Genomic DNA, 10,604 nt, shown 5'->3' on the forward strand with positions numbered 1-10,604 from the left:
ATGCCAGGTAAGCACTCGCTTTACCCTTGAGCCGCATCCCCAGCATAAGAAGATGGGGTATTAGGAATGGGACTGGGGCTATTTGGCAAGGCAAGACCAAGAGAATGAAGTACTCCCAGGGGTGCAGTCTAGAGGTTTTGGTGAATGGGCTCACCTGTGCATTCAGTGGTAGAACCCAGGGTTGTGAGTGGGGTGGGAGCTGGTTACAGAGCCACTTGGGATATGCTGACCTTCTCCACCTGTGGCACCTGAGGTAGACTTTCTGGTTCAGCGGGAAGTGTGGACTGGAGAGAACCAAGAGTGAGGGCAAGCAGGCTGTTCTGAGAAGCAGGGGCGCTCATCAAGAGAGGGGCATTTAAGAAGGAGAAAGCTGGGCACCTTGGCACATGCTTGTAATCCCAGTGACTCTGAAGGCTGAAGCAGGAGGATCGCATGTTGAAAGCCAGCCTTAGCAATTTAGCAAGACCCTGTCTCAAAGTAAAAAATAAAAAAGGGGTGGGAATGTGGCTCAGTGGTTAAGCACTCTGGTACCAAGAAAAAAAAAAGGAGGGAAGTGGCACCAGGGTCCCATGCCATCAAGAGGTCAAGGAATGGAAGTGTTCTACAAAGGAGGAAGCCTAGTGACCTCAGCCTGGAAAGTTCCAGGTGCTGGTGGGGTAGATGCTGACAAATTGGAAGGTGAGAAAGGAAGAAATAGTGGGAAACAGCACTGGGCAATGGGAGGACGGAGGGGCAAGGGCATCCTTGGAGTCCAGGATGAACACCGAGGACAAGAGCAGGCACTGGGGAGAGAAGAGTCCTTCCAGGCTGCAAGGCACACCCTGCAGTGAGATGGGTTCTGTTCTGTGGGTGTGGGGCAGGTACCCAGGGAGCCCTGGGTAAGGAGCTCAACTGCCTGGAACAGTCAGGTAAGCCTCCTTGGAAGAGGCAGTCTCAACTGTGACATGAAGGTGACAGAATTTGCTAGGTAACCAGCTGAGAGAGTCTCACAGGCTAGGACCAGTACATAAGGCCAGCGTGAGAACCCCACCATGCTCAGGGAATTCACATGTCCGGTGTGAGGAAGGGGAGGTGAGGACAGGAGGGAAGGGATCGGGGCATCTCACACCTGGCCCAGACTTGACCCAAGGAAGATGAGGTCCCATGGAAGATGCTGAGCAGATGCACATGTTGCGAAGTTTGCCATGGCTGCAGTGGAGTTGGTGGCCAGGGGGGGTTAAGGCAAAATGCAGAGTGATCTGAAATTTTGCTAGTTTGTAAATTAGAATGTATGTTCCTTAGGGTAGTAGAAGTTTTTATGTATTGTAGTCAAGCACCTGGATCAACGTCTGGCACATAGTAGGTATTCAGTTAATTCTTGTCACACAAATGAGTGGCAGATTGAATATCTCTGGGAATGAGGAGGAAGCTCTGTACTTCTGGGAGTACAGGATGGAGAGGGAATCCATAAGGGGGGAAGTCAAGAGAAGGGGATAATTGATGGTAGTGATGGGGGCCAGGCTGAGTCCTGGGTGTCCATCTTAACTGGAATCCTGAAGAAGGGATTGGTGAGAGTTGATTAATTCAGGTTGCAGCTTACTGAGTTTGCATTCTAGTGGACCAAACTTGGAGAGGACTGTGTGTGTGTATGTGTGTGTGTGTAGCATTAAAAATTGTCAAATGACTTTGAGATATATGCCATATTCTGTCTACTTTCCTCACATATCCTTGATACTCTGAAAAAAAAAAAATAGATGGTAAGTGAAACCCTGAGATGGGTGAGCTCATGCCGAGAGGTTGGGCAGGTGCAGGGAACACAGGTCAGTGGCCCAGGAATCCTGGCATTTAAGAGGTGCAGAGGGAGAGGAGCCAAGCAAGGAGCATCCAGAGATGGAGGAAGAACCCCAGAGAAAGTAGGGTCCTGGGAACCCCAGAGGAAAGGAAGGAAGGAAGGAAGGAGGGAGTGGCCCCAAAGGGCAGGCTTCTCAGCTGACTCATGCCACACAGTCCCTCCAGAGGCTGTGCTGGGACAGGACAGCAGGCAAGGGGAGTGCAAGGTCAGAGGAAGCATGGCATGTGTTTTTAGTGGGAACAGTCCCAGGCTTAGGTGGACCCAAGGGGCAGCCTACTTCCCCAGAAAGAAGGATGGAGGCAGAATGTGTGTGTGTGTGTGTGTACACAGTACGTGTGACGTTTCTGCTTGGAAGTTTATTTTCTCTTTTAAAAAAATCATTTCTCTGAGCTAGGCACAGTGGTGCACTCATTTTAGCTTATTCGCTGCTGTGACCAAAAGACCTGACAAGAACAATTAGAGGAGGAAAAGTTAATCTGGGGACTTGTGGTTTCAGAGATCTTAGTCCGTAGATGGCCGACTTCATTATTTGGGGCTTGAGGTGAGGCAAAACATCATGGTGGAAGAGTGTGGAGGAGGAAAGCAGTTCAGGACTTGGCCACCAGGAAGAAGAAACTCCACATGCCAGACACAAAATATAGATCCCAAAGGCATGCCCCCAATGGCCTCCCTCCAGCCACACCCCACCTGCCCACAGTCGCCACCCAGTTAATCCCTATCAAGCAATCAATTCACTGATTGGGTTAAAGCTGTCATAACCCAATTATTTCACCTCTAAGCTTTCTTTCATTGTCTCACATATGAGCTTTTGGGGGACACCTCATATCTAAACCATAACACACCTGTAATCCCAGCGACTCAGGAGGCTAAGGCAGGAAGATCAAGAGTTCAAGGTCAGCCTCAGCCTCAGAAATTTAGTGATATCCTGTCTCAAAATAAAAAGCCTGGAAATGTGACTGGTAAAGGACCCCTAGGTTCAATCCCCAGTACCCCCACCCCTAAAAAAGTCCCGGTTTTTGTTTATTTTTATTTTATTTTGGTACTAGGGATTGAACCCAGGAGCTCTCTACCACTGAGCTACATCCCATATTCTGTGTACCCTTTTTATTTTTTATTTTGAGACAGGGTCTTGCTAAGTTGCTGAGGTTGGTCTTTGTCTTGTGATCCTCCTGCCTCAGCCTCCCAAGTTACTGAGATGAGAGGTGTGAGTCACCACACCTGGCTAATTCTGCTTTTTAATATTAACTTTATTGTGGTATAATTTATAGATTTTAAAATGTACACATTTTATATTTGTGTGGGGGGTGCTGCAATGATCCCAGGGCCTCTCCCATGCTAGGTAAGTGTTCCACCACTGAGCTACACCACCAACTCCTTGAAATGCACGCATTTTAAAATTTTTTTCACCATGTACAAACAGAGAAACAACATTTATCCCATTTGTTTACAATTTAAAAAAATTTTTTTTCAGTACCAGGGATTGAACTTAAGGGCACTTGACCACTGAGCCAAACCCCCAGCCTTATTTGTATTTTATTTAGAAATGAGGTCTCACTGTGTTGCTCAGCACCTCACTTTTTCTGAGACTGGCTTTGAACTTGCAATCCTCCTGCCTCAGCTTCCTGAGCCACGGGGATTATAGGTGTGCACCACTGCGCTGGCTGAAATGCACACATTTTAAGCATATAGGTAATAATTTTTAATAAGTAATACAGCCGTGTAACCACCACCCTGATAGAAATATAGAGCATTTCCATCTATCTGGAAAGTTCCTTCATATCCCACTGCAACCAGTCCTCAGCCTCAGATGGTACTGATCTGATTTCTCTTAACTGCACAACAGGTTAGATTTCTGGTCCTAGAACTTCATAAGAATATGCAATAATGCACTTCTGTGTTTGACATCTCTTGCTCAGTCATGTATTTTCTCTTTAAAACAGGAAATAAAACCATGGCTGAGATGGGGACGCCACTGGAGGGCAGTGGAGGAAACCCCACAGGGCTGTGGGATAAGAGGGACCAGACAGGCCAGAGACAGTAAATGAAGTGTCCTTGATTGTGGCCTTTAGCAGAAGCAGAATATAGCCATGTGGATTTGGGATCAGGGCTGAGCTCAGAGGGCTGAGAATCCCAGGATACAGCAAGCCTTGATCATGGCAGGACCAGCCTGGACCCTGTACCCAACAGTGCTGTGAAGATGAGGAGGCCAGGACCCAGAGGTGGACACAGAAAGTCTTCAGGATGAAGATGGGAGCTGGGATTCAAAGTCCTCCCACACTCCAGTCAGGACTGGCCACCTCCTCCAATGGAATGTCTCTGGAATCTTTCCTCTGTTCTCTGACTCTGGTCCAGGCCCTCAGTGCCTTGACCCTAATTCTCTGCTTTTCTAGCCAAGCCTCAGCTGGGATCCATCTCTTCCCCCTCTCATGGAGCCTTGTGGTCCTGATGTGCAACCTCTTTTCTTGCTCCTCCCCTTAGCCTGCAAATGGACTCAGGCCACCACCCGCTTGGCCTGGTCTCCCAGACCTCACTCCATCCCAGCCCTGCCCTGTTTTCTAAACCACAAGCACAGCTCAGCTTCTGAGTCCACCTCACTCCTGCTGAAATTGTTCTGCCAAAAGTCATCAATCACTACCTGTCATGGACACCTCCTGGAGGATGTGGCTATCCAGTGTCCCTCTTCATATTCCAGAGAGTGCCCACTGGATGGTGTACCCTAGATTTCTCCTTTTTTTTTTTTTTTTCCTGCAATACTGGAGATTGAACCCAGGAGCGCTCCACCACTGACCTACATCCCCAACTCTTTTTAATATTTCTAAAATTTTGAGACAGGTTCTCATTAAGTGGTGAAGCTGGTCTTGAGCTTGCCATCCTCTTGCCTCAGTCTCCTCAGTAGTTGGGATTAGAGCTGTGAACCACCACACCCTGCTACCCTAGATCTCCATCTACCTGTTCTTCCCCCTTCCACCCCTCGCCAGCTACTCTATCCACAGCCTTCTCCATCTCGGTTGATGGCAACTTGATCTTGTCAGTTGATCTGACCAAAACCTTGGAGTCATTCCTGCTTCCCTTCCCAAACTCACTCGGCATATCCTATCACCTCTACCTTCAAAATATGGACAGAATTAGACAACTTCCACCATCTCCCTCCTCATTTTTATCCCTGGATTACTAAGGTAGCCTCCTAGCTGGTCTCCCTGCCTCTGTTCATCAATCCCCACGCTGTGGCTACAGTGATCCTATTCAACTGCGAAATGATCAGGTCCCCCATCTCCACCCAGGTTCAAAGTCCACCAGGGTCACACTGTATTCAGAGGGAAGCCCAGGTCCTTGCAGGCCCTACAAGGTCCTATACAACTTGCTGTTCCAAACCCTCTGACCAGGGTTCCTCAACTCCCTGCCCACCTGGCTTCCTGAGAAGGCTCTCCTGTCCACCCTATTTAAAACTGCACACTGCCCCCCACTCCCACGTGTCCTGCCTTCCTTGTGCTTTTTCTTGTTCTACATTATTCATGTATTTGTGTCTTTTTTATTATTCTTACCTGGCACATGAGATCCCCGCGAAGTCAGGGATCTTTATGGATTTTGTTGCTATGGGCCTAGGGCTGTGCCTGGCACATACAGTTTCTCAATAAACGTTCACAGAAAGGACTGAAGGAATTCTGAGCCCATCCCCTGGGCAGCCAAAAGGTGGGCATGTGACCCAACCTGTGCTCACCTGATGCCGCTGTGCTCTGCTCTCTTGATAAGGGAGTCACTTTTTTTTTTTTTTTTTTCATTTTTTGTTACTGGGGATTGAACCCAGGGGCGCTTTACCCCTGAGCCAGACCCCTAGCCCACATCTTATTTTGAGACAGGGTCTCACTAAGTTGCTGAGGTAGGCCTTGAACTTCTATCCTCCTGTCTCAGCCTCCCAAATTGCTGGGATTACAGACACGGGCTACCGTGCCTGGCTGGGAGTCCTTGGTCTAGTGATTTCAGCTTCAGATAATCAACAAACTGATAGGGCCTATTTTGACAAGGCATGTCGTAAAACTCCTCGGATCCTTGATGACTTTGCTGGTAGCACCCCATGAGTGACTTGTCCTGTGCCTATTCCTGTGAGATCCTATAGTCCTTTCTGCTTCATGGTCCCTAGGCTGTGAGTCCAGGTGATTTCTCTCATTTATCTGCGCTTGCTAAGAAGCCAGGGTCTTCTGAGGCTCTAAATCCCTTCTGAGTCTCAGAACCACTCAGGCCAGTCACTCCTCAGTCACTGTCTTCCCTGAGCGCTCCATGGCACTTGACCCCAGGATTGTCGTTTTTCCTGCAGACTCACTCCCTTCCCTCACAGCCTCCCTGCTCACATTTCTCCCCTGCCCTGGGAGGGTCCTTTTTCCCTGCCTACCCCTCAGGGGCCTCTTCTGGGTCTACATGGCCTTCCCTGGAAGAGCTTCTTCACGCCTGTCCTTTTGGCCTTGACCTGGATTCCTGTGACCGGTCCTGACTTCAGTCCCAAATCCCCTTTCCCAGGCCTCTGCAGATCACAATCCCGAGTCCACCACTGACTGTGCACCCCCACCCCCAGACCTGCCCCTCTTCTAGGTTCCACCTCGCTCCATAACCTCCCAATTCAAAAACCTTGGGGTCCTTCTTAATGCTTCTTCCTCACTCCTCCGAAACAGCCACCAAGTCCCATAGACTCTCCCTTGTCACTGCTGCCTAAACCCGAACGTGCCCCTGTTTTCCCCAAGCACAGTCCTCATTCAGCCCAGTCATCGCTGTCACAAGCCTCTGCAGCTGTCTCCCATTGTCCTCATCACCGCCTCTTTCAGCAGCAACTAAAACTGACCTCTGGAACACATTCCCGATGAGCGTTGAATGTGCAGCTCCCAGGAGCCCATCCTAAGGCAGCTCCCTGTCCACGGGAGATCTCACATCCCCAGGGCCCCGAGACGGACTCTCCCTATGGAGCAGAAACTTCACAGGCTCCTGACTTAAATGTCTGACCCACTTCAGTCAGAGAGAGAGAGGACAGCTCCAGGGTCACACTTTCACACTCAGAACACAGACCTCATCAGAGTGAGTGGAAGAATGTCCTTGCTTTGAATGAAATGCCAATGAGGGACAACTTAAGCTAATTATCAAGTCATACCGGAAGCCAAATTATGGACATTGTCATGTTATAAACACCATTTCTCCAGAGAGTGGCTTGGAGACATCTGGACAGCTGGGGGGGAGCTGAGCTCATTACCTTCCCCTCTAACCGGTTCTGTCTCCTTGACCCACCCAAGATGTGGGAGAAACTTTGGCCTGAGCCAGGGGTCTATTTCCCCGCCTCCCCACAGCCGGTGGGCTACAGGTACCATGATTCTCCCTCAAATACCTGTCCAATTCTATGGCCAGTCACTGCCCTGAGGTCTTAACCATCTGTGGCTGCAGCCTTGGATGAGTGACTGAACAAGCCAGAGTCTATTTCCTGGAAAAATTGGATTCTCCTTTTAAATACAGTGGAGGTTTAGCTGAGATGGAGCGTGCCCAACTGGCAGAGTGAAGGGTTCAAACTAGCAAGTGCTGGTTCCCACCCCCTTCCCATTCCCCCTCTTTAACTTCTTCCCTTACCAAATCTGATCAGACCACTTCCGTGGCTTCAAAGTGGTCCATAATTCTCCATCCTACAAGACTAAGTCCAAATTTCTTATCAAAGCTTTCTGCCTTTTGAGTTCTAGTTCCTGCCCATCCTTCTTCCTGTGGTTCAGCTACACTGGCCTTCTTCATTTATTTCCTTAAAGTACAATCATGCCAGAGTATTGTGAAGGAAGAAAGTGTAACTTCTTAATGGAGGGATTGGCTGTCACCCATGGAACTCAGGCATCGAGGACACCCTGAGGTCATTGGAGTGCAAGATGTAGTGGGAGCATCGCCTATGAAGTGTTTGAAGTGTTCTCGTCCATATATTGTCAACCTGAATCTAATCAAGCCCAAAGATCAAGTTTCCAGTTTACACGATAAACAACATACCAAGGAAGCAATCAGAGAAATCTGGAAGGTGGGACGTGATATCTGTAATTTATTTAACATTCTTCAACAATTCAACAAATCAATGATATGGGCCCGGGGGAAGGTTATTCTAGAGTTAAATGAGACTTTAGAGACATAACCCCGTGCAGTGTGCAGCTCTTATTTAGATTTTGGTTGGAACAAACCAAATGGAATTAAAAAAGCATATTACAGGGACAAGTAGTTTCATTTGAATATGGCCAGGGTATTAGATGATATTAAGGAATTATTCTTTTTTTTTTTTTTTTTTTTTTGTGGTACTGAGTATCGAACTCAGGGCCTTGTGCTTGCGAGGCAAACACTCTACCAGCTGAGCTATCTCCCCAGCCCCAAGGAATTATTCTTAACATTGTGAGATGGGATCATAATATCACAGTGAGCAAATTTTCTGCAGTATTTATGGATGAATTACTGTGCAAGCTCTAAAGCACTTCCAAATATCTCCACAAAAATGAGAAGTATACTAAAATGTCAAGAATGAAAAGTATACTAAAATGCTAATTGGTGAATCTAGGTAATGAGCATATGGGGGAATTCATTTTGCTATAGGGTACTTTCATGAGTGTTTGGTACTAGGGCTTAAAACCAGGGGTTCTCCTCTACCAAGGAGCCACATCCCCAGCCTTTTTTTTTTTTTTTTTTCTTTTTTTGGGTACACAGGATCAAACCTACTGGACTTAACTACTGAGCCACAACCCCAGCTCTTTTTTATATTTTATTTAGAGACAGGGTTTCGCTGAATTGTTTTGGGCCTCACTAAGTTGCTGAGGCTGGCTTTCAATTTGCAATCCTCCTGCCTCAGCCTCCCAGGCAGCTGGAATTTTAAACTTGTACCACCATGCCTGACTTGGCTATTTTTGTATGTGTGTGTGCCAGGGATTGAACCCAAGGGTGCTTAACCACTGAACCACATCCCCAGCCATATTTTTAAAAATACTTTTTGTTGTGGATGGATATGGTACCTTTATTTTATTTATTTGTATGTGGGGCTAAAGATCGAACCCTGTGCTTCACACATGCTAGGCAAATGCTCTACCCTGAGCCACAGCCCCTGCCCCTCCCCAGGCATTTTTATTTTTTTATTTTGAGACAGGCTCTCACTAAGTTGCTAGGGCCTTGCTCAGTTGCTGAGGCTGACTTTGAACTTGTGATCCTCCTGCATCATTCTCCCGAGCTGCTGGGACTGCAGGTGTGCACCACCACACCTGGCTTTTTTTAGGCTTAAAAATGTACATAGTAAAAAAATTTTTAAAGATGTATTTGAGTAACAACTACGTGCCAGTCACAGAGCACAGGCAAAATTGAACAAGGTCCCTGTGTCCATGAAACATGTAGTGGGAGAGAAGTGAAGCAGGAGAAAACTGCTTTGAAGGAGATATACATAGTTTTCAAAGGATCAAACATGGTTGAAACTGATCAGGACTGGGAGGAGAGGGTGGGGAAAAGTTTTCTCCAAGGAAGGAATGACTCAGTGATGCTCTGAACAGAAGCAGACATTGGCCAGGGGAAGGGAGATGAAGGAAGCGCAGGCAGAGAGGGAGGAGAGCAGGAAGTCTGTTGCTTTAGACACTAAAGAAGGACCAAGTGGCTGAAGGGAAAGAGAACATCTCAGGAGAAGAGGAAGGTGGGGGAACCCGTCCCAGGAAGGAACTGTGTATAACATTGTCACACTTAGGTAACCCTAATGGGATGAGTGAGATGGGAAACCATTAAGCAATTTTTTAAAACTACCACAATTTTATTTAAACAAATTAGAACATTTAGTTGATTAAATGATTTTGAGAGCTGGGGATGTAGCTCAGTGGTAGAGCACATGCCTAGCACATGCAAGGCCCTGGGGTCCATCTCCAGTACCGTAAACATTTTTTTTTTAATTTTTTTAAAAAGAAAAAAGGGACTGGGGTTGTGGCTCAGTGGTAGACTGCCTGGTATGGGGGAGGCACTGGGTTCAATTCTCAGCATCACATAAATAAATAAATAAAATAAAGTTAAAAAAAAAAGATTTTGAGAAGGGGTATAATACAAACCAGTCTGTGGCTTTGAGACGATAACTGGGGTATTAACAATGATGTGACTTTCTGAGGTATTGACTCAGAGGTGTCAGGACTGTCTGGGTTTCTGGCTGTGGAGGTGGCTGGGTGGGGGAACCATACATTGGGATAGCTGTCCCTAGGGGTGCAAGTCATGGCTGTTGGGGTGGGGTGGGCACTAATGGTTTGGGATAGGTTCAGTTTGAGTGGCTCTGGAAATGCCCAGGGTAGCTGAGTGGGCAGTGGGGTGTCCTGGACCTGAGGAGAGCTTGAACCCTGGTAGACTGATGGTCATTGCGAAGTGGTCATAGAAGAGGGTCCAGAAAGAGAAAAGAGTTCTGGACTGAGCCTTGAGGACCCCTTATATTGTGGACTGAAGAGAGGAGAATCAACCTGCACTGAAGACCAAGAGAGAGCAGCTAGCGAGGCAGGACAGCAGGGCAGTGGGTGCCTAGAAGGCAGGTGACTGGAATTTTCTAGAAAGAGGAAGAGGCTGACACTGCAGGCTACTGCTGAGAGGTCAAGAGGAGTGACAAGAGCCTGCTGGTTTCGATGAGATGGAGGCCACTGGGACTTTGGCAAGAGCTATTTTGGTGGCAGGTGGGGGAGGAAGCAGATGGAAGTGGGTTGAGGAGTAAGTGGGAAGTGAGAAAAGGAAGACGACGTGTGCAGACAGCTCTTGAGGGAAGTTTGGCTGTGAAGGG

Source organism: Sciurus carolinensis, chromosome 3, assembly GCF_902686445.1.
Source record: "Sciurus carolinensis chromosome 3, mSciCar1.2, whole genome shotgun sequence".
NCBI classification, from domain to species: domain Eukaryota; kingdom Metazoa; phylum Chordata; class Mammalia; order Rodentia; family Sciuridae; genus Sciurus; species Sciurus carolinensis.